Source organism: Triticum dicoccoides, chromosome 6A (assembly GCF_002162155.2).
Source record: "Triticum dicoccoides isolate Atlit2015 ecotype Zavitan chromosome 6A, WEW_v2.0, whole genome shotgun sequence".
Lineage (NCBI taxonomy): Eukaryota > Viridiplantae > Streptophyta > Magnoliopsida > Poales > Poaceae > Triticum > Triticum dicoccoides.
In genome coordinates this window covers 392,984,546-393,004,797 of record NC_041390.1, presented here as the reverse complement: position 1 = coordinate 393,004,797, position 20,252 = coordinate 392,984,546, and the positions used below count along the sequence as shown (strand labels likewise).

The following is a 20,252-nucleotide window of genomic DNA, read 5'->3' as shown; positions in this document are numbered from 1 at the left end:
ATGGAGTTCACCTCCGCGGATATCTTTCAGCACTCACCCTTTAGCGACATACTGAACTCATTAAGGTCTCTCTCCTTGTCAGGAGAGTCCTGGCCAAACTATGTCCGGCAGGATTGGGATGCGGATGACGAAGAAATTCGCCGCCCACCCACCACCCACTTGGTAGCCACTGTCGACAATTTGACCGACATGCTCGACTTCGACTCCGAAGACATCGACGGTATGGACGACGATGCAGGAGACGAACAAGAACCACTGCCCACAAGGCACCGAACAGTCACCTCATCATATGATATATATATATATATATATGGTGGACACACCCAAAGAAGGCAATGGCGACGGGACAGCGGAGGATGACCCCTCCAAGACGCAACCCAAGCGCAGACGTCAGCGGCATCGCTCTAAGTCTCGCCAAGGCAAAAGCGGTGATACTGGCACAGTAGATAATAGCACTCCGGACAGTGCCGAAGATGGCGACAATCCCCTCCAGCAAGATTTAGAGCAGGAGGATGGAGAAGCCAGCCCTCCCGAGAGAGCGGCGGATGGAGAGGCGGAGGATGATAATTACATGCCTCCCTCCGAAGACGAGGCAAGCCTCGACGATGACTAATTTGTCGTGCCTGAGGATCCTGTCGAGCAAGAGCGCTTCAAGCGCCATCTTATAGCCACGACAAATAGTCTTAAGAAAAAGCAACAGCCGCTTCGAGCTGATCAAGATTTGCTAGCTGACAGATGGACTGAAGTCATTGCGGCCGAGGAATATGAACTCGAACGCCCCTCCAAGAGTTACCCAAAGTGCATGTTGCTACCCCGACTGGAGGAGGAAGCATTAAAACCTACATCTCCAGCGTATGACATGGCTGATCGGCCACCTCGTGGCCGCGACAGAGAGGTGTTTCAGCAAAAAGCTCAGCCCGCACCCCGTCGCCACTCAAATAAAAATGTCAAGGCACGGGGAAACATGCTAGACCTGCAAGATGTATTGGAGGACAAAGCAAAACACGCAAGATCGATCTACAGATCACAAGGGTGCGCCACAACACGAGACGATAACCGTCACACCAGATACAGTAAAAGTAAATCCGGCCGGGCCGAACACAACGGACAAGACTCATTTGAGCTACGTCGCGATATAGCCCAGTACAGAGGCGCCGCACACCCCCTATGCTTCACAGACGAAGTAATGGATCACCAAATCCCAGAGGGTTTCAAACCCGTAAATATCGAATCATACAACGGCACAACAGATCATGCGGTATGGATCGAGGACTTCCTCCTGTACATCCACATGGCCCGCGGTGATGATCTACACGCCATCAAATACCTCCCACTCAAACTCAAAGGACTAGCTCGACATTGGCTCAACAACCCGCCAGCAGAATCCATTGGCTGTTGGGAAGATCTGGAAGCCATATTCCTCGACAACTTGCAGGGCACTTATGTGCGACCACCAGATGCCGATGACTTGAGCCACATAATTCAGCAGCCAGAGGAATCGGCCAGGCAATTCTGGACACGGTTCCTGACAAAGAAAAATTAAATCATCGATTGTTCGGATGCAGAGGCCCTAGCAGCTTTTAAGCACAACATCCGCGAGGAGTGGCTCGCCCGGCACCTTGGACAGGAAAAGCCGAAATCTATGGCAGCCCTCACGACACTCATGACCCGCTTTTGCGCGGGAGAGGACAGCTGGCTGGCTCGCAGCAATAACATATCAAAGAACCATGATACTTCAGATACCAAGGATAGCAATGGCAGGTCACATCGCAACAAACACAAGCGCCGCATCAACAACGACAATACCGAGGATACGTCAGTCAATGCCGGATTCAGAGGCTCTAAACCCGGTCAGCGGAAAAAGCCATTCAAAAGAAGCACTCTGGGCCCGTCCAGTTTGGACCGTATACTCGATCGCTCGTGTGAAATACACGGCACCCCAACAAGCCAGCCAACCACACCAACAGGGAATGTTGGGTGTTCAAGCAGGTCGGCAAGTTAAATGCCGAAAACAAAGATAAGGGGTTACATAGCGATGACGAGGAGGAGCCCCGGCCGCCGAACACCGGAGGACAGAAGAGGTTCCCCCCACAAGTGCGGACGGTGAACATGATATACGCAACCCACATCCCCAAGAGGGAGCGGAAGCGTGCGCTAAGGGACGTATATGCGTTGGAGCCAGTCGCCCCAAAGTTCAACCCATGGTCCTCCTGTCCGATCACCTTCGATCGCAGGGACCATCCCACTAGTATCCGTCATGGCGGATTCGCCGCACTGGTCCTAGACCCAATCATCGACGGATTTCACCTCACTCGAGTCCTTATGGACGGCGGCAGCAGCCTGAACCTGCTTTATCAGGACACAGTGCGCAAAATGGGTATAGACCCCTCAAGGATCAAACCCACAAAAACGACGTTCAAAGGCGTGATACCAGGTGTAGAGGCCCATTGCACAGGCTCAGTCACACTGGAAGTGGTCTTTGGATCCCCGGATAACTTCTGAAGCGAGGAGTTAATCTGCGATTTAGTCCCGTTCCACAGTGGCTATCATGCACTGCTCGGGCAAACCGCATTTGCGAGATTCAATGCGGTACCGAATTATGCATACCTCAAGCTCAAGATGCCAGGACCACGGGGGGTCATCACAGTCAATGGAAACACATAACGCTCTCTCCGCACGGAGGAGCACACTGCGGGCCTCGCAGCAGAAGCACAAAGCAGCCTCTTCAGGCAATCCACCAGTTCGGTGATTAAACACCCGGACACCGTCAAGCGTGCCCGGAGTAATCTGCAACAAGACCGCCTGGCACGTCCCGAGATCGCATATCAATGCGGCCCCACCCTAGTCCTAGCCAAACGGCGTAATCCGTGCCACGCGTACATAATTACGCATTGAAAATACCAAGGGCATAGGTGGGGGGCACGACTACGGCACGCCCCAAAACGCGGCTCAACCGCACTAGCGGCTTCCCACATTGCTATTTTTTCTCTCTTTCAGGACTTTACTCTCTGGAAACCCCGTCCGACAGTTCGATTGCCGGACACACGATAGAACAACCAAGGAGGCAGAAAGCTACGTCGCACCATGGAACTCCCAGGTGGTCTCTGATAACGAGTGAAATACCTGCTTTAAATACCATTCCTCAGCTTGCCCTTGGAGGGGACATGTCAAATAGTCCTACTTTTTGCTTATCGCACTACTTGTATCATTCTGCTTCGACGCACCTTTTTGAATAAACAATGCATAACACTAGACTATTACCGCATTCTCTATTCTTATATATATATATATATATATATATATATATATATATATATATATATATATATATATATATTCATTCATGACATTCAGCACCCGTACACTCTGGTACGGCCAATACGCCAGGGGCTTAAGTACCCATAATACGGTGTGAGAAGTCCGAACACTTTCGACAGTGCGGCACGCCGAACTTATAGCATTATATGCATCAACTCCAAATCATGTCTTGGGTCAATAGTTGGGTTTGCCCGGCTCCCATGTTTTGGTACCTTACGTTCCGCTATATCGGCTAAGGTAGCACTGGAAGAACTACTGTGATTGTGCCCCGGTTTATCTGGGCAAGCACCTCAGTAGAGAAAGCTAAAACTGACTGTCATGATAAGGCGAGAGCTGGTCGCTGTTCGAGAGGTCTCGACTCCCTAAAGACTTATGCCGCTTAGGGCGAGGAGCCGGCTTTGTCCGGCTTAGGCGTGTATAGCGCCCCGAATTCGGCCTTCCTAATACTAGGGGCTTCGCCAAAATTTAAAATTGTAGACTTCTATGGCTAAGTGGGAGTGATAAAGCATTATAGTCCGATTGCCTTGTTCGTTGTGCTGAGCACCTCCCTCGAAGGACCCAACAATGGGAAAAGGAGTGCTCAGATTTATCCCGAACACCCCAGCACTTGTGGCATGGGGGCAGAAGCCAACGACTGGCCATCTCTCAGATTTGATAAACAGCCGCACAGAAGGTAATATTTTAAATTCAAACAAGCGTTGCATAGCACACATGAACAAGTTTTCATAATACAGGATCACACGAGCAAGTTCATTCAAAAATTACATCCTTCGCACACTCGTCCGCCACAAGACGGGCACCCTTCAGGACACCCTCATAATACATTTTAGGGTGGCGATGCTCCTTGTCCTGTGGCGGCCCCTCCTTCACCAGCTTCTCGGCGTCCATCCAGTGCACCTTCGCACTGGCAAAAGCCCGGCGTGCACCTTCGATGCAGACGAATCGCTTTATGACTTCCAGCCGTGGGTAGGCATCCACAAGCCGCCTCACCAGGTCGAAGTAGCTGTTGGGAAGGGAGTCACCAGGCCACATCCGAACTATAAGGCCCCTCATGGCCTGTTTGGCCGCCTTGTGCAGCTCGACCAGTTGCTTCAGCTGGTCGCTCACAGACATCGGGTGTTCGTTCCCAGTATACTGAGACCAGAACAACTTCTCCGTCGAGCTTCCCTCCTTGGCCTGGTAGTACTTTGCGGCATCCGACACGCTGCGGGGCAAATCTGCGAATGCTCCTGGAGAGCTCCAGACTCGGGTAAGTAACAAGTAATTTACTTTCACATGCTTGCTTTGCATAATGAATGCCTTACCCGCCACTATCTTCCTCATCGCCTCAATTTCCTGGAGGGCCTTTTGGGCTTCTGCCTTGGCATGCTTTGTGCTCTCGAGGGCCGCGGCAAGCTCGGACTCTCGCATCTTTGAGTCAAGCTCCAAAGTCTCGTGCTTCTTCACGAGAGCCTGGAGCTCTTGCTGCACCTCGCCCACCCGTGCCTTTTGTTTCTCCCGCTCGGTGCGCTCCTCGGCCGCTTTATTTTCGGCCTCGGACAGCGCTCGCTTCAGGGTCGCCACTTCAGTCGTGGCCCCTGGCACATCCGTGATGATCCTATCATTTTGCAACCACATCTTATATATATATAGACCAGGTATTACTTATCTTTGTTCTCCTCGAGCTGCCTCTTGGCAAGGCCGAGTTCTTTCTTGGACCGCTCGAGGTTCTGCTTCAGTGTGGCGACCTCCGCAGTCAGTGCGGCAAAGGTCAGCAGCGAAGCCTGCATACGCATATAGACATACTTGTATTAGACTCCTGCATATATTATTTGATCCTCTATTTGGCTTTTCTTTGTGAACACCAAACAGAGCATCAGGGGCTACTGTCTATGCGGTAATATTTTCCTATATTTTAAATACTTACCTCAAAGCCTGTTAGAAGGCTGGCACAGGCTTCAGTCAGTCCGCTCTTGGCGGACTGAACCTTCTTGATCACCGCACTCTTAATAGTGCAGTGCTATTCGTCGATGGAAGCGCCGCGAAGCGCTCCCAGCAGGTTGTCTAGTGCCTCTGGATAGACAGAGGTCACCGGCACGGGCGGCTTGCCCCTCTTGGCAGGGGGCCACCTGCTGGAGTCTGGAACCACTGGAGGTTCCGGCGCGGTGTTCGGCTGAGGGCCGAACTTGGAGCCCTTGGGAGTCTTGCTCCCTTTGCGCCTGGAGTCCGGTAGGTCGCCTTGAGGCGCCTCCAGGACTATCTCCCCTCGGTTCGGTGCCCCTTGATACAATGCCTCGACATTGTCCGTAGGGCGAGGAGAGGAGGCAGTTGGAAGTGAATCGCTATTCATATCCGATGAGTCCAAGGAACCATCCGACGAGGATACGTCGATGCGGGCTCGGGGCGGACTGCATATTCGATGTTAGGAGAAGCAGTGCGATAAAAGTATGCTATGAGTTACTATGGTATCCGAATACTCACGACTTCGCCAGGGGCTTGACCCTGAGTAACCACTCGTCTTCGCTATCGGCGGCGATGGTGGAATAGTCCGGAAGGAGAGTCCTTCCCTTCTTGGACCCTCCGGCCTCCTCGGTTGGGGCGGCCTTCCTTTTCCTGTCTCCCCCAGCTGGAGGGGGAGAACCGTCATCTTCCTCCTCCTCGTTTTCACGGGAGGAGTGCGTCTCGGAGTTATCGGACGATGAGTCCGATACCACCTGGCGCCGGGAACTCTTTCGGGTTCCCGTGGCCTTCTTCTTGATCTTCTTCTCCGACACCTCATAAGGAGCCGAAGTCCACATCTCCGTCAGGAGAGCGTTTGCAGGGTCTTCGGGCAGAGGGGCCGGACAATCAATCTGCTCCGATGTCTCCACCCAGTCCTATCAAAGGCATGGGAGCTCAGACCCCGCACATGGTTAAACTATGGAAAATAAATACCCTACAAGGTGTACAGAACTCACCGGATTCATAGGGCGCGCCACGCTTAGCCCGCGGTCCTCGGTAAGGGGAGGGGGGACCTCGGCGCCCTTGAACAACACCTTCCAGACGTCCTTATGCGTCCTGTCGAAGAGCTCGCGTAGAGTCTGGTGCTGGGCCGGGTCGAACTCCCATAAGTTGAAAGCCCGTCATTGACACGGGAGGATCCGGCAGAAGAGCAAGACCTGGACAATGTTGACAAGCTTGAGTTTCTTGCCTATCATGTTCCCGATACACTTTTGGAGTCTGTCCAGCTTCACTGTTGAGCCCCAGGACAGGCCCTTCTCCTTCCAGGAAGTGAGCCGCATGGGGATTCCGGATCGAAACTCGGGGGCCGCCACCCAGTTGGTGTCGCGCGGCTCGGTGATGTAGAACCACCCCGATTGCCACCCCTTTATGGTCTCCACGTAGGAGCCCTCGAGCCATGTAACGTTCGGCATTTTGCCCACCATGGCTCCGCCGCATTCCGCTTGTTGGCCGCCTACTACCTTCGATTTGACATTGAAGGTCTTCAGCCACAGGCCGAAGTGGGGCCGGACGCGGAGGAAAGCCTCGCACACGATGATGAACGCTAAGATGTTGAGGATGAAATTCGGAGCTAGAACATGGAAGTCCAGCCCATAATAGAACATAAGGCCGCAGACGAATGGATGGAGGGGAAACCCCAGTCCGTAGACGAAGTGGGTGAGGAAAACCACCCTTTCGTAAGGTTCTGGGGTAGGGACAATCTGCCCCGTGGCTGGCAGTCGGTGCGTAATATCCGCGGCTAAGTATCCGGCCCCGCACAGCTTTTTGATGTCTCCCTCCATAATGGAGGAGACCATCCACTTGCCTCCCGCTCCGGACATGTTTGGAGAGGGTTGAGAAGAAGGATGTGGACTTGGGCGCTGGAGCTCGAGTGCGCGAGAATGGATGAGCAAGGAGGAAGAAGGCGTGGATAGAAAAAGGTGAACCCTTATCCCTTTATAAGGGCGGACAAAACTATGCGCACCCACCAGTCTGGTAAAACTCGCTTATCCCCCAAGCGCCGTAATTGATGGCGCGGTTGGGTTACCCATGTCCGTATTGATGGGAATCCCGTAATAAGGGGACACGATCTCTTCTTCGACATGACGTGCCAAGGAAACCACCTCGCAAAACACACTAAGGTTGGTTGTGAAAAACGATTCGAATGGTGACCTAGCTGTGGTGTGATGTCACACTGCGGAATGCGTCGGCAGATTAGATTTGTGAAAATATTATTCTCTCTACGGTTGTATGTGGAACTTGTTTTGCAGAGCCGGACACGATCCTCGTGTTCAAAATCTTCTATGAAGTATTCGGAGGAGGAACCCGCCTTGCAATGTCGAAGACAATCTGCGCACCGGACTCATCGTCATTGAAGCCTGGTTCAGGGGCTACTGAGGGAGTCCTGGATTAGGGGGTATCCGGATAGCCGAACTATATCCTTTGGCCGAACTGTTGGACTATGAAGATACAAGATTGAAGACTTCATCCCGTGTCCGGATGGGACTCTCCTTGGCGTGGAAGGCAAGCTTGGCAATACGGATATGTAGATCTCCTTCCTTGAAACCGACTCTGTGTAACCCTAGCCCCCTCCGGTGTCTATATAAACCGGAGGGTTTAGTCCGTAGGACCAAGAACAACAATCATACCATAGGCTAGCTTCTAGGGTTTAGCCTCTTCGATCTTGTGGTAGATAAACTCTTGTAATACTCATATCATCAAGATTAATCAAGCAGGAGTAGGGTTTTACCTCCATCGGGAGGGCCCCAACCTGGGTAAAAACATCGTGTCCCCCGTCTCCTGTTACCATCCGCCTAGATGCACAGTTCGGGACCCCCTACCCGAGATCCGCCGGTTTTGACATCGACACCCTGTAACTTCACACATAATCCAATCGACCGAGCCTCCGGGCACCCATACGTAGGGCTATTACTTCCACCGCGAAGGGCCTAAACTCGTACATCTTGCGTGCACAATCTCACCGTAGCTAGGATCTTGCCTCTACATTCCTACCCCCCTACTTTACTGTCAGACTTATAACCACGACAGTGCCGCCTGCCCACATATATAAAGGAGGGAGGAGGAGGAAGCCGGCCTAGGAGGGGCGCACCTATAGGGGGAGTCGAACTAGGATTCCCAATCCTAGTTGGAGTCCCCTTCCTTTTCCAAGAGGGGAGAGAGGGAAGGAGTAGGAGAGGGAAAAGGAAAGAGAGGGGGCACCGTCCCCTCCCTAGTCCAATTCGGACTTGACATGGGGGGGGGGGTGGCCACCCCTTTAGACCCTTCTCTCCTCTCCCATATGGCCCATTAAGGCCCATTACTTCCCCCCGCGAATTCTCGTAACTCTCCGGTACTCCGATAAATACCCAAATCACCCGGAAACTTTCTGATGTCTGAATATAGCCTTCCAATATATCGATCTTTACTTCTCAACCATTTCGAGACTCCTTGTAATGTCTGTGATCTCATCCGGGACTCTGAACTACCTTCGGTACATCAAAACACAAAAACTCATAATACCGATCGTCATCGAACGTTAAGCGTGCGGACCCTACGGGTTCGAGAACTATGTAGACATGACCGAGACTCATCTCCAGTCAATAACCAATAGCGGAACCTGGATGTTCATATTGGTTCCTACATATTCTACGAAGATCTTTATCGGTCAAACCACATAACAACATACGTTGTTCCCTTTGTCATCGGTATGTTACTTGCTCGAGATTCGATCATCGGTATCATCATACCAAGTTCAATCTCGTTACCGACAAGTCTCTTTACTCGTTCCATAATGCAACATCCTGTAACTAACTCATTAGTCACATTGCTTGCAAGGCTTATAGTGATGTGCATTACCGAGAGGGCCTAGAGATACCTCTCCGACAATTGGAGTGACAAATCCTAATCTCGATCTATGCCAACTCAACAAACACCATCGGAGACACCTGTAGAGCATCTTTATAATCACCCAGTTACGTTGTGACGTTTGATAACACACAAGGTGTTCCTCCGGTATTCGGGAGTTGCATAATCTCATAGTCGGAGGAACATGTATAAGTCATGATGAAAGCAATAGCAAAAAAACTAAACGATCATTTATGCTAAGCTAACGGATGGATCTTGTCCATCACATCATTCTCTAATGATGTGATCCCGTTCATCAAATGACAACACATGTTTATGGTCAGGAAACTTAGCCATCTTTGATTAACGAGCTAGTCAAGTAGAGGCATACTAGGGACACTCTGTTTTGTCTATGTATTCATACATGTACTAAGTTTCCGGTTAATACAATTCTAGAATGAATAATAAACATTTATGATGATATAAGGAAATATAAATAACAACTTTATTATTGCTTCTAGGGCATATTTCCTTCAATCTCCTACTTGCACTAGAGTCAATAATCTAGTTCACATCGCCATGTGATTTAACACCAATAGTTCACATCTTTGTGTGATTAGTTCACATCTTCATGGGACTAATACCCAAAGGGTTTACTAGAGTGAATAATCTAGTTCACATCGCTATGTGATTAACACCCAAAGAGTGATCATGTTTTGCTTGTGGGAGAAGTTTAGTCTATGGACTGCAACATTCAGATCCGTATGTATTTTGCAAATTTCTATGTCTACAATACTCTGCACGGAGCTACTCTAGCTAATTGCTCCCACTTTCAATATGTATCTAGATCGAGACTTAGAGTCATCTAGATCAGTGTAAAAATCTTGCATTGATGTAACTCTTTACGTCGAACTCTTTTATCACCTCCATAACCGAGAAATATTTCCTTAGTCGTCTAAGGATAATTTTGACCACTGTCTAGTGATCTACTCCTAGATCACTGTTGTACTCCCTTGCCAAAATCATGCTAAGGTATACAATAGGTCTAGTACACAACATAGCATACTTTATAGAACCTATGACTGAGGCATAGTGAATGACTTTTCATTTTCTTTCTATTTTCTGCCATGGCCGAGTTTTGAGTCTTTACTCAATTTCACACCTTACAACTCAGGCAAGAACTCCTTCTTTGACTGGTCCATTTTGAACTCCTTCAAAATCTTATCGAGGTATGTACTCATCGAAAGTCTTATCAAGCGTCTTGATCTATATTTATAGATCTTGATGCCCAATATGTAAGTAGCTTTACAGGTAATTCTTTCTTTGAAAAACTCCTTTCAAATTCTTCTTTATGCTTTCCAGAAAATTCTACATCATTTCTGATCAACGATATGTCGTTCACATATACTTATCAGAAAGGTTGTAGGGCTCCCACTCACTTTCTTGTAAATACAGGCTTCACCGCAAGTCTATATAAAACTATATGCTTTGATCAACTCATCAAAGAGTATATTCCAACTCCGAGATGTTTGCGCCAGTCCATAGATGGATCGCTGGAGCTTGCACACTTTGTTAGCATCTTTAGGATTGACAAAACTTTTCTTGTTGTATCATATACAACTCTTCTTTAAGAAATCCATTAGGGAATGCAGTTTTGACATCCATTTGCTAGATTTCACAAAATGTGGCAATTGCTAACATGATTCGGACAGACTTAAGCATCGCTACGAGTGAGAAAATCTCATTATAGTCAACACCTTGAACTTGTCAAAATTTTTTTGTAACAATTCAAGCTTTGTAGATAGTAACACTACTATCAGCGTTCGTCTTCCTGTTGAAGATCTATTTATTCTCAATGGCTTGCCGATCAACGGGCAAGTCCACCAAAGTCTATACTTTGTTCTCATACATTGATTCTATCTCAGATTTTATGGCCTCAAGCCATTTTGCGGAATCTGGGCTCATCATCACTTCCTCATAGTTCGTAGGTTCGTCATGGTCAAGTAACATGACCTCCAGAACAGGATTATCGTACCACTCTGGTGCGGATCTTACTATGGTTGACCTAAGAGGTTTGGTAGTAACTTGATCAAAAGTTTTCATGATCATCATCATTAGCTTCCTCACTAATTGGTGTAGGAATCACTGGAACTGATTTCTGTGATGAACTACTTTCCAATAAGGGAGCAGGTACAATTACCTCATCAAGTTCTACTTTCCTCCCACTCACTTCTTTCGAAAGAAACTCCTTCTCTAGAAAGGATCCACTCTTAGCAACAAAGATCTTGCCTTCGGATCTGTGATAGAAGGTGTACCCAATAGTTTCTTTTGGGTATCCTATGAAGACACACTTCTCCAATTTGGGTTTGAGCTTATCAGGTTGAAACCTTTTCACATAAGCATCGCAACCCTAAACTTTAAGAAACGACAGCTTAAGTTCTTGCTAAACCATAGTTCATACGGTGTCGTCTCAACGAATTTTTAGACGGTGCCCTATTTAACATGAATGCAGCTATCTCTAATGCATAACCCCAAAATGATAGTGGTAATTCGGTAAGAGACATCAAAGATTGCACCATATCTAATAAAGTACGGTTATGACGTTCAGACACACCATTACATTGTGGTGTTCCAGGTGGCGTGAGTTGTGAAACTATCCACATTGTTTCAAATGAAGACCAAACTCGTAACTCAAATATTTGTTTCCGCGGTCAGATCGTAAAAACTTTATTTTCTTGTTACGATGATTTTCCACTTCACTCTGAAATTCTTTGAATTTCTCAAATGTTTCAGACTTATGTTTCATCAAGTAGATATACACATATTTGCTCAAATCATCTATGAAGGTCAGAAAATAACGATACCCGCCGCGAGCCACAACACTCATCGGACCGCATACATCAATATGTATCTCTACTCCTAATGTCTCAGTTGGTAGGTCGCGTTCCGGGTTTTATTTTCGTCCCACCCCACCCGGTCTTTTTTGGTACTTCTTTGGTACTTTCTCCCACCTTCCCCTCAGCCGCGAAAAACCAAAGAAAACCCCGTGATCGAGTCCCGCACACGCTGAAACTCCCGTCGTTATCTCTACTCTTAATGTCTCAGTTGGTAGTCTGCGTTCCGGGTTTATTTTCGTCCCACCATTTTCGTCCGGATTTTTCGTTTTTTTCGTCGGTTTTTTTCGTCCGGTGCTCTCTGTTGGTTTTCCCCCTCCGCATCGCTCGATCCAACTCCTCCCTCGGTCTCGCCTCTCCTATCGCTCGCTCGGTCCTCTCTAGGGTTCGCCGCCCGCCGCCGTCCCCCGCCGCCCTGCTCCGCTGTTGCCCCTCCCTCTCCATCTCCTTCCCTCGCGGGCGTCACCATGTTCCCCCGTCCAGCAAGATCATCCACGCCGCAGACTGCGTCTCCCGCTGGTTCCCGCTCCCGCCCTTCTCCGACGACGCTGAATCTATCCGCCTCGAGCCCTTCCCCTGCTACACCGTCGAGCGCATGACCGGCGCCAAGCCCCTCGTCCTTGCCCTCTCCTCCCCATCCTCCGGCTCCACGGAGGCCGCGGACGAGGCCGCAGTCATCGCCGAGAGGTTCTTGCCGGACCTTTTATACGCGGCGGAGAAGGCGAGGGAGAGGACGCACGATGTGCCCAGGGAAGACGAGGAGGCAAAACTGAGTCTCATGGCAAGGGTGGGCAAGGTCATGTTCCAATTGTGAGTCTTCTTCTATGCGTCCCACCATTTCCAGTTCTTGGATCTCTGCTTCGTGTCACAACTCACATAGCATTGTGATTAACGCGCGCCACCACCCAGCTTTTGTGTTGGTGGATCACACGTCTCCCTGGACACGGTCCGCGACCTCGTAGGGGCAGGGACAGAAGGATCCAAGAGCCCAGTCCGTAAAACGTTCCATACGAATCTGCCAAGTGATTTCTTGGATGACATGGAGTGATTTGCTGTGGAGAGGATGGGGCTGGAGTTCATTTCAACAAAAGAGCACTACCATGTCAAGGTTTATGCATCTAACAATTTGATAATTGTCCCCTGGTTGTTGTTTAGACGAGTGTGAATTGACTTTGCGGCTTGTAAACATCTGATAGGTGGTCGACAAGCAGGGAATGGTTTCCAAGATGTCTTGGAAATGCACTGTGCAAGAAGATGGGAAGCTTGCAATCGACAAGGTGTGCTAAACATGCTATCCTTTCCTGCACATTTGATTAGAACTCAGGGTCACAGTTAACTTTTAGCACTACCATGCATTGATTATATGGGTATCCATGCTAAATAGTACTACTAAATAGTATGAAATATCAGGATTGTGCATGATTTTATTCTTTTACGACTGACAATGGAGAATCCCAAGACTGTAGAAGGCATGTCGTTTGATTCATGCCAAGAAGCGTACAAACAATTCAGCACGTGTTTGTTTTCATGGCGAAATGCAGGTTGAACTGACCAAACAAGTTTGTGCATGTTGCCTGTTTCAGGAAGCCATTGCTGTTGGACAGTCTTTCGCCACGGTTAGATGGTACGAGCTCGATGCCGAACACCGGCCATACAAGTCACACGTATCGATATGTCCTTCCTCTGCTTCATCAATGCGACTTTCATCAAAGAAAGGTGCCAACATGATCAAATAAAGCAAACCTCGCATTGTCTAAAGTTCGATGTAAGTCCTCACATGGGTGTTGTTAATTCAGGATCATGGAATGGGTAAGGGCTGAAGTGGATACATCCAATGAGAAGGTCAGGGAAAGGGTGCAATCAGTTGTCTTTGACATGTCAAGTAAGCTCCTACAGGGAAGTTTGATAATTGCTAAACTTATATAAAAATTCCAAAGACATCTTCGATTCAGTTATGATTCTGGTCTGCAGACATGGTGAACATTGACACTTCAGGACTCGTGGGATTGGAATAAATTCACAAGGATCTAGCATCCCTGGGCATACAGGTGAAGTGATTTACTAATGGGCATCATATTGTACTTTCGTCATAAAAAATTCTCCAAGTCAATGGAAAGAGTAGACCACTAGACCTACATATAATTTAGAATAGTTTCAGTTACTGCTTGCATATACTATATGAATGCCCTTTGTTTAGTTAGGATCAACTTTGTTAGTTCACGTGCTCTGTTGGAAACCAGCCCTAATGTGTATGCTACAACAATACAACCAGTGCAAAAAGCACATCTCATATGTCAGGAACCACACACATGGTAGGGGATATTTTATGAAGGGTGGGAGCATGAACACCTTGTGTGTGGGAGCACCCGATATTCTCCCATATTCTTAGATACGGAAGCTACAGCCTACATAAGCAAGCTATGTATTAATTATTCAATCAGAAAAATATCTTATGCATATTATGGGTCTTTCTCATGAAATCTTGTACATCCAACAGTTTCACAGGAACAAGTCAGTGGCAGTAAAAGTTGAAGCTCCTTAGTCAGGTTCGTTCAGGTGAGTACCTTTCCTGATACAAGAATTAGCACTGAGAATGTTTTTAGAGGTAAATTTGCACTGAGATTTCTGTATATTTACAAGCAATGGGGCATACATTAGTTGGTTTTTTGACATTAATCGAGTTTAACGTATACTTATAGATTTCTCGTACACGTACACATATGTAGTCACCTGAACGAACATCCTGCGCGTGTTGTACATGACCGGTACGGCGGCCCTGATGGGGAGCGAGAACCGCCATTGGAACGCGGCAGTGAGCCCCTCGGTGAAGACCTGCGCGGAGAGCAGGAACGTGTGCGGGGCCACGGCGGCGATCCCCGTTGTGTCCCCGGACTGGAGGCCGTCGAGGATGTAGAGCGCCGGGAACACGGCGCCGACGAGGAACCCGCCCACGATGTGCGCGGCGAGGAGGAGGCGCTTGGGGCCGAGGAAGATGGGCGCAGACGGGTTGGGCTTCCCGGGGCGCTGCGGGAAGGTGATCGTGGCCAGGAGGAGTAGGTAGGGGAGGAGCAGGCCGATCGATCGAACCGTAAGAAAAGAAATCTAAATTCTGTTATATTTCTGCGGTTATTTTCAATTCCGATGGTGGAAACGATTTAAGGATAAGTTGGAGGAATGCCTCGAAGATGTTTTATAAGCTTTAAAAATAGTGGGTGGTTTGAGGTAGTGCATCATTTGCCTTTTATCTGAAGACTTGCAGCCAAATTTTTTATCGCACTGTGAGTTGTTTTGTGCACATGCTGCGTTCTGTGTAGATATGGATGAGAAAATTCCGTGCCTACAACATTATTTGTGTCTAACCCTGTCCGAGGATCCTGTGTCATGCTCTGATTTGTTTCAGAGTGTGGCTGTTCCGATGCTGTGCATCGTGTGCTTCCGAGGCAGCAGAAGGTTGTACACATATCAACGTCTATGGGTGAAGATATCCTACCATATCTAGAACCTGTTTGATATGCAGATTAGTCAAGCTTTTGCAGAGCAGTCCTCATAAGCTGTAAGATACATGCATGGTTCGTATGGTTCATTACTCATAACTAATCTATATGTCAAAACTTGGACAACTATTTAGCCCTTGAATTATCTTATAAATTGACAATGATGATGTTTTGATGCAGTCTGCAATTTTGGTTTTGTAGCAGCTGCTGTAGAACAGGATTTTATCACATATCCAGAGAAGGTTCTTGAAATGAGGAAAGGCTTTATTGTGCTTGGCAAGGATGATGATTTTTGTGCATGAGCTAGGACTAGCAACAGCAGTTTGGCGGAACCAGGATGGAAGTCATATTGCCTCCTTTTATTGAAGCTGCTATTTCAGTGAGTCCTAATTCCACTACTTCAGAGTTCAGACAACCAAACGGCTTTAGCGCAATTATTTATGCTCTTCATATTTGCAGGGTTTTGGATTGGATTATAGCGAGCTAATGTAGTACTAAGGGATATAGACAACAAGGTCCACCTAGACCATAAATCACATTGTTTGTGACATCAGCACATCCAATTGTAACTGTAGTCCCTCATTTGTATGACGTTACAGTCAACATTTAACACCCATTGTTCGTAATATATACATGATATCCACTGACCAAATTCAGATATATGGAATCCCAGAATCAGTTATGCAACTTGAGCAAGGTATGTGGCCATCTAACTTAATCCTTGCATACAGTAGAAGATCTATCCTACAAACATATATCATCTACTTTTCTGAATTTCACTGGCATCCCTTAGCTGTGTTTGTGGGTCGAAAACATGTGTATACTACACTTTGCGCAGGCAGCATCCCTAGAGAATATATTGCTCAGCGTTATGTACCTAATAAACATATGATAAATAGAGGCATTTTCTTTCATCTTGATCCTAACACTCCTATTTGGTGTTGGTGCTCTTTCTAAGTAACTATATGTTCAAGAATTGATCCAAATTTAAAGGATAAGAAAGTTTACATTTTCTTATAGGGCTCGGACCGAATAAAGTCTTATCAGGCTTGCTGCTGTGTTGTTTGTAATATAAAAACAACCATAATTGTGGAGGAGTGAGTCATTCTCTCATGGGGATTTGTTTGCTTAATAGTAGAATTCCAATTGCTTTTGGATTTATATGATGCAGCTTACATACTCCCATCACCCAGTAACATATCAATATCAGTTACTGCATCATACCGGGTTTATATTATGCATCCCTACTGAAAGTTCCATTGTTAAATAGAAATGAAGATTACAATTATAGATGATAGATATATGTAATTGTGCGATGCATTCTCACTGCTTCCAGTAGATACTATCATTTCAGAGTTCACCTAAAATTTGCAATGTTCAAATTTTTGGGATCAAAATACAACTTTTTTTAAATTTAAGCCAATATAAAGTGTGTGCAGGTTGACTTCTAAAACATTTTTGCTTACAAGAAGCTTATCAGTTGTAATGTTTAGCACCTACATAACCTGATGGTCCTGTAGTGACTTGGGATTGGCGATTAAAGAAATATGGGTATCAAGCATATTAATGTGGGAAGTAGATATACAATATGTTATAAAGGAGAAGACAAGTAAATATTGAGTGTGAAAGATCAGTATGATTTTTTTACTATCATATGAATTATTGAATTTAATCTGGTATTCAACCCCTCAACATTATATTTAATACATGCTACTACACCATTACTTATCTCTACTATAAAAGGAGAATTTGACAAGTAATCAAGCAAGTCAGCACTATCGTCGATGGAAGTTGTCGTGCGGAGATGGAAGTTGACAAGTAATTTTCTCCATGAAGTTGATCTGATGCGAAGCTTGTGCCAGATAAAAGGTTAATTGAGTTCTCATCTCCAATATGTTTGCATTCTAACTATCCTTGTTGATTCAGTGGTTCCATGATGCTACATTTCACTTGTTTTTCACCTCTTGATGCTACTATGGACAGAAGGCGTTTGCTAATTTGCACATTTTTTTCTTCTGATAAATTGTGCCAATATCACCTGTAATATAAAAGTTGATTGATACTTTTCATTTTATATTGATGTGCTCTCCAGCGAGAACAATTTTTTGACTGGATGTGTTTAATTAGATATGCTCTTTTATTTGTGCAAAGTTGTTCAGACTTTTCTTTGATTCATCATTTTAGCTGTATGAAAAAGGAGTATGAGTACTATTTGGTTCCACGCAGGACCAATGAAGGAAGAGAAGCAAATCACAACCCTTTAGTTCATGGTCTAGGAGCAGGGAGGTACACATCCATCTTTGTGATATTCTGATATGAATGAGCATAGTACTACGTACAGAATCTCTCAATTGTGTAGATAGGTCACCTTTCAGTTAATTATCCGCTTTCAAGTATTTGTTGCCGAAGTGAGCATCTAATTGCAGGAATTCTGTGAGGTAACCATCTCAATCTTTTTGTCACAAGGCTCTTGCGCGGTAGAGATTTTTGCTTGGTCATAAATGAATTAGTTCCATTCTTTTACAGTAAGAGAATGGAGCCAGATGGAGGAACATCAACATTGATGCCAAAAGTTCCATTCTCTTGTTGTAGTAGTGTCTTAATTGGAAGAATATTTTGATGATGTTGATTGCTTTCTGTTCTCAACTTTTCATCATTTTAGATCACTTTCTGGATAGTTCAATACTATATTTTTGGGATTAACTGTAACATTATGTGAATATATGTTTATTGTTCTAAAATCAATGTTCATCAGCAATCAGCCTTCTAACTAAATAATATTTTCGCAAGGGCTTCTCTACACCGGTACGGTCTCTCGCTGGTACACGATTTGAGGCATAGGAGGGAGGGGCACGTTGTGATGTCGTCTTCGGTCACGGCTATAGCTTATGAGAAGAATGGGGTTTATGCTTGGCAGACTGCCCCATGGTTAGCAAGTCATTATTGCCGCCTCCGCTTCCCAAGTTGCCTCGGCTTGCTGTTGGTGTGTGCTGCTTCTGCAGCCCCTGTCGGCCGCCTCTTAGGTTCGGTTTTGCTGCCACTGCTGAAGTTTCCATTGCCTCGGCAAGGCGTCCTCGTCTTACTTGCAAGGCACACATTGCACCGCGGGCAACATCTTGCTATGCATGGCCACTCATGTCAAAGTTGGGTTCCAGTTTGACAACCTCTGTACCAAGTCTCCATGTTCTTCTTTCATGTACTTTCTCCATCTGCTGTTATACTCTCTTGCAAGTACGGCTTAACCAGTTTGATGTCATGTTGCTTTAGCAGTTGTGACGTATGTGCAGGATAGATAATGTTTCATTGGTAGCGCACACAGTGCATCTAGAGAAAACAATTGCTTTCATCGGCAAACATGGATATATTCTTAAGTGGACATTCAGCTAGAATACATATGCATTTTCCATATACTTCAGAGTTTTATCTCTCAAGGGAGCTGCATTTTTTTAGAAAGGGAATAACACATATTGGTTGTTTTCATTGTATTAGCCACATCTATTGTGCGTCTCAATCATTTAAATTTTGGGCATTGTACTATCATGAATCAGTTTTGCAATAAATTTGTAGAAGTTTTTGCCCCCAAGAATATACCGAGAAATATTTGCTGCAACTAAACTTTGTTGAGCATGTCTATTAACACTTTCCTCTTCTCCTATTAGATGTAATGATCTAGACCAAAGCAACCCTCATGTATATTGATACTATACTAGAAGGCCACCGAAGAATTTTACAGAACAAGAGAAGATGGCATGCACCATATCTTTAAGATGACTTCCCTCACCATGTGGCATGCACTTTTCGGTTTTACTTTAGCGCAATTGCCATGTATGTAAGGGATACAATTAGGCTGAATATTGCAATTGTAGTTTTTTTCTGAACTTTTTCAACATCCCAGCATTAGTAAAATACTCCCCTATTCCATAATGTAAGACGTTTTTGCAAGCTATATGTTTGTTATACATTATATTGCTTGAAATCAATAATTTACTCTTTTTTACTAATATTGTGTTTTAATAGTCCATTTCTTGTGTTTCAAAGGGCTGCAATAGTTAATAAAGCAAGAGCAACACCTTATTTGTCGCAACAAGAAATTCTATATATTTTGGACAATTCTTAAATTCGTCCATATGAGCAACTTGTTAAACAATGTCGCCTGATGTGCCCTATAAGAATATGTTAGGCGCAATTGAAGTTATACCAGTTGAGCAGTTTCCCCCATTGCAACGTATTGGCACTTAACTATGTGTTTATACGTTTAGTTTTGCATATTAGATATCAGAACTCATGGCTCGATAATGCTTTGGAAATGCCGATTGACAAAGTCATTGATGTAACTATGATGGACTGGACTAAAAACCCATCGAGTTTTACGCAATCAGAAGAGATGCATACAAATATATTTTTTTGTATATATGTTGTACATCGACAAGGCTCCTGGGGCAATGTTGTTGGAAGGGGCCAAAAATTCACCGACTTTGATACAACAAATATTGGTATATGTATATGCAATCAATGCTCATGAGAAAGATACTAGAGCGTTGAAGCCTTCTTGAGAAGGCAACACACTCGAGATCGAGAGAGAGTGAGGGAGGGAAAGGGGGGAGAGATCGAGGGAGTGATGGAGGGAGAGGGAGGGAGGAAGGAGAGACAGATCTTGCAGGTATACATTGGTAGGACAACCATGTTATCAAATATAAATTGGATTTGGTGGTAACTCACCTATGTGTTTGTAGTCAATCTATCA

At 46.0% G+C, this 20,252-nt stretch overlaps 1 pseudogene; it reads left to right on the top strand.

Annotated features, from left to right (window-relative positions):
* Window positions 1–12,345: 12,345 nt before the first annotated feature.
* On the top strand, window positions 12,346–19,467 carry LOC119315876 (annotated as a pseudogene).
* The last annotated feature ends 785 nt before the right edge of the window (window positions 19,468–20,252 follow it).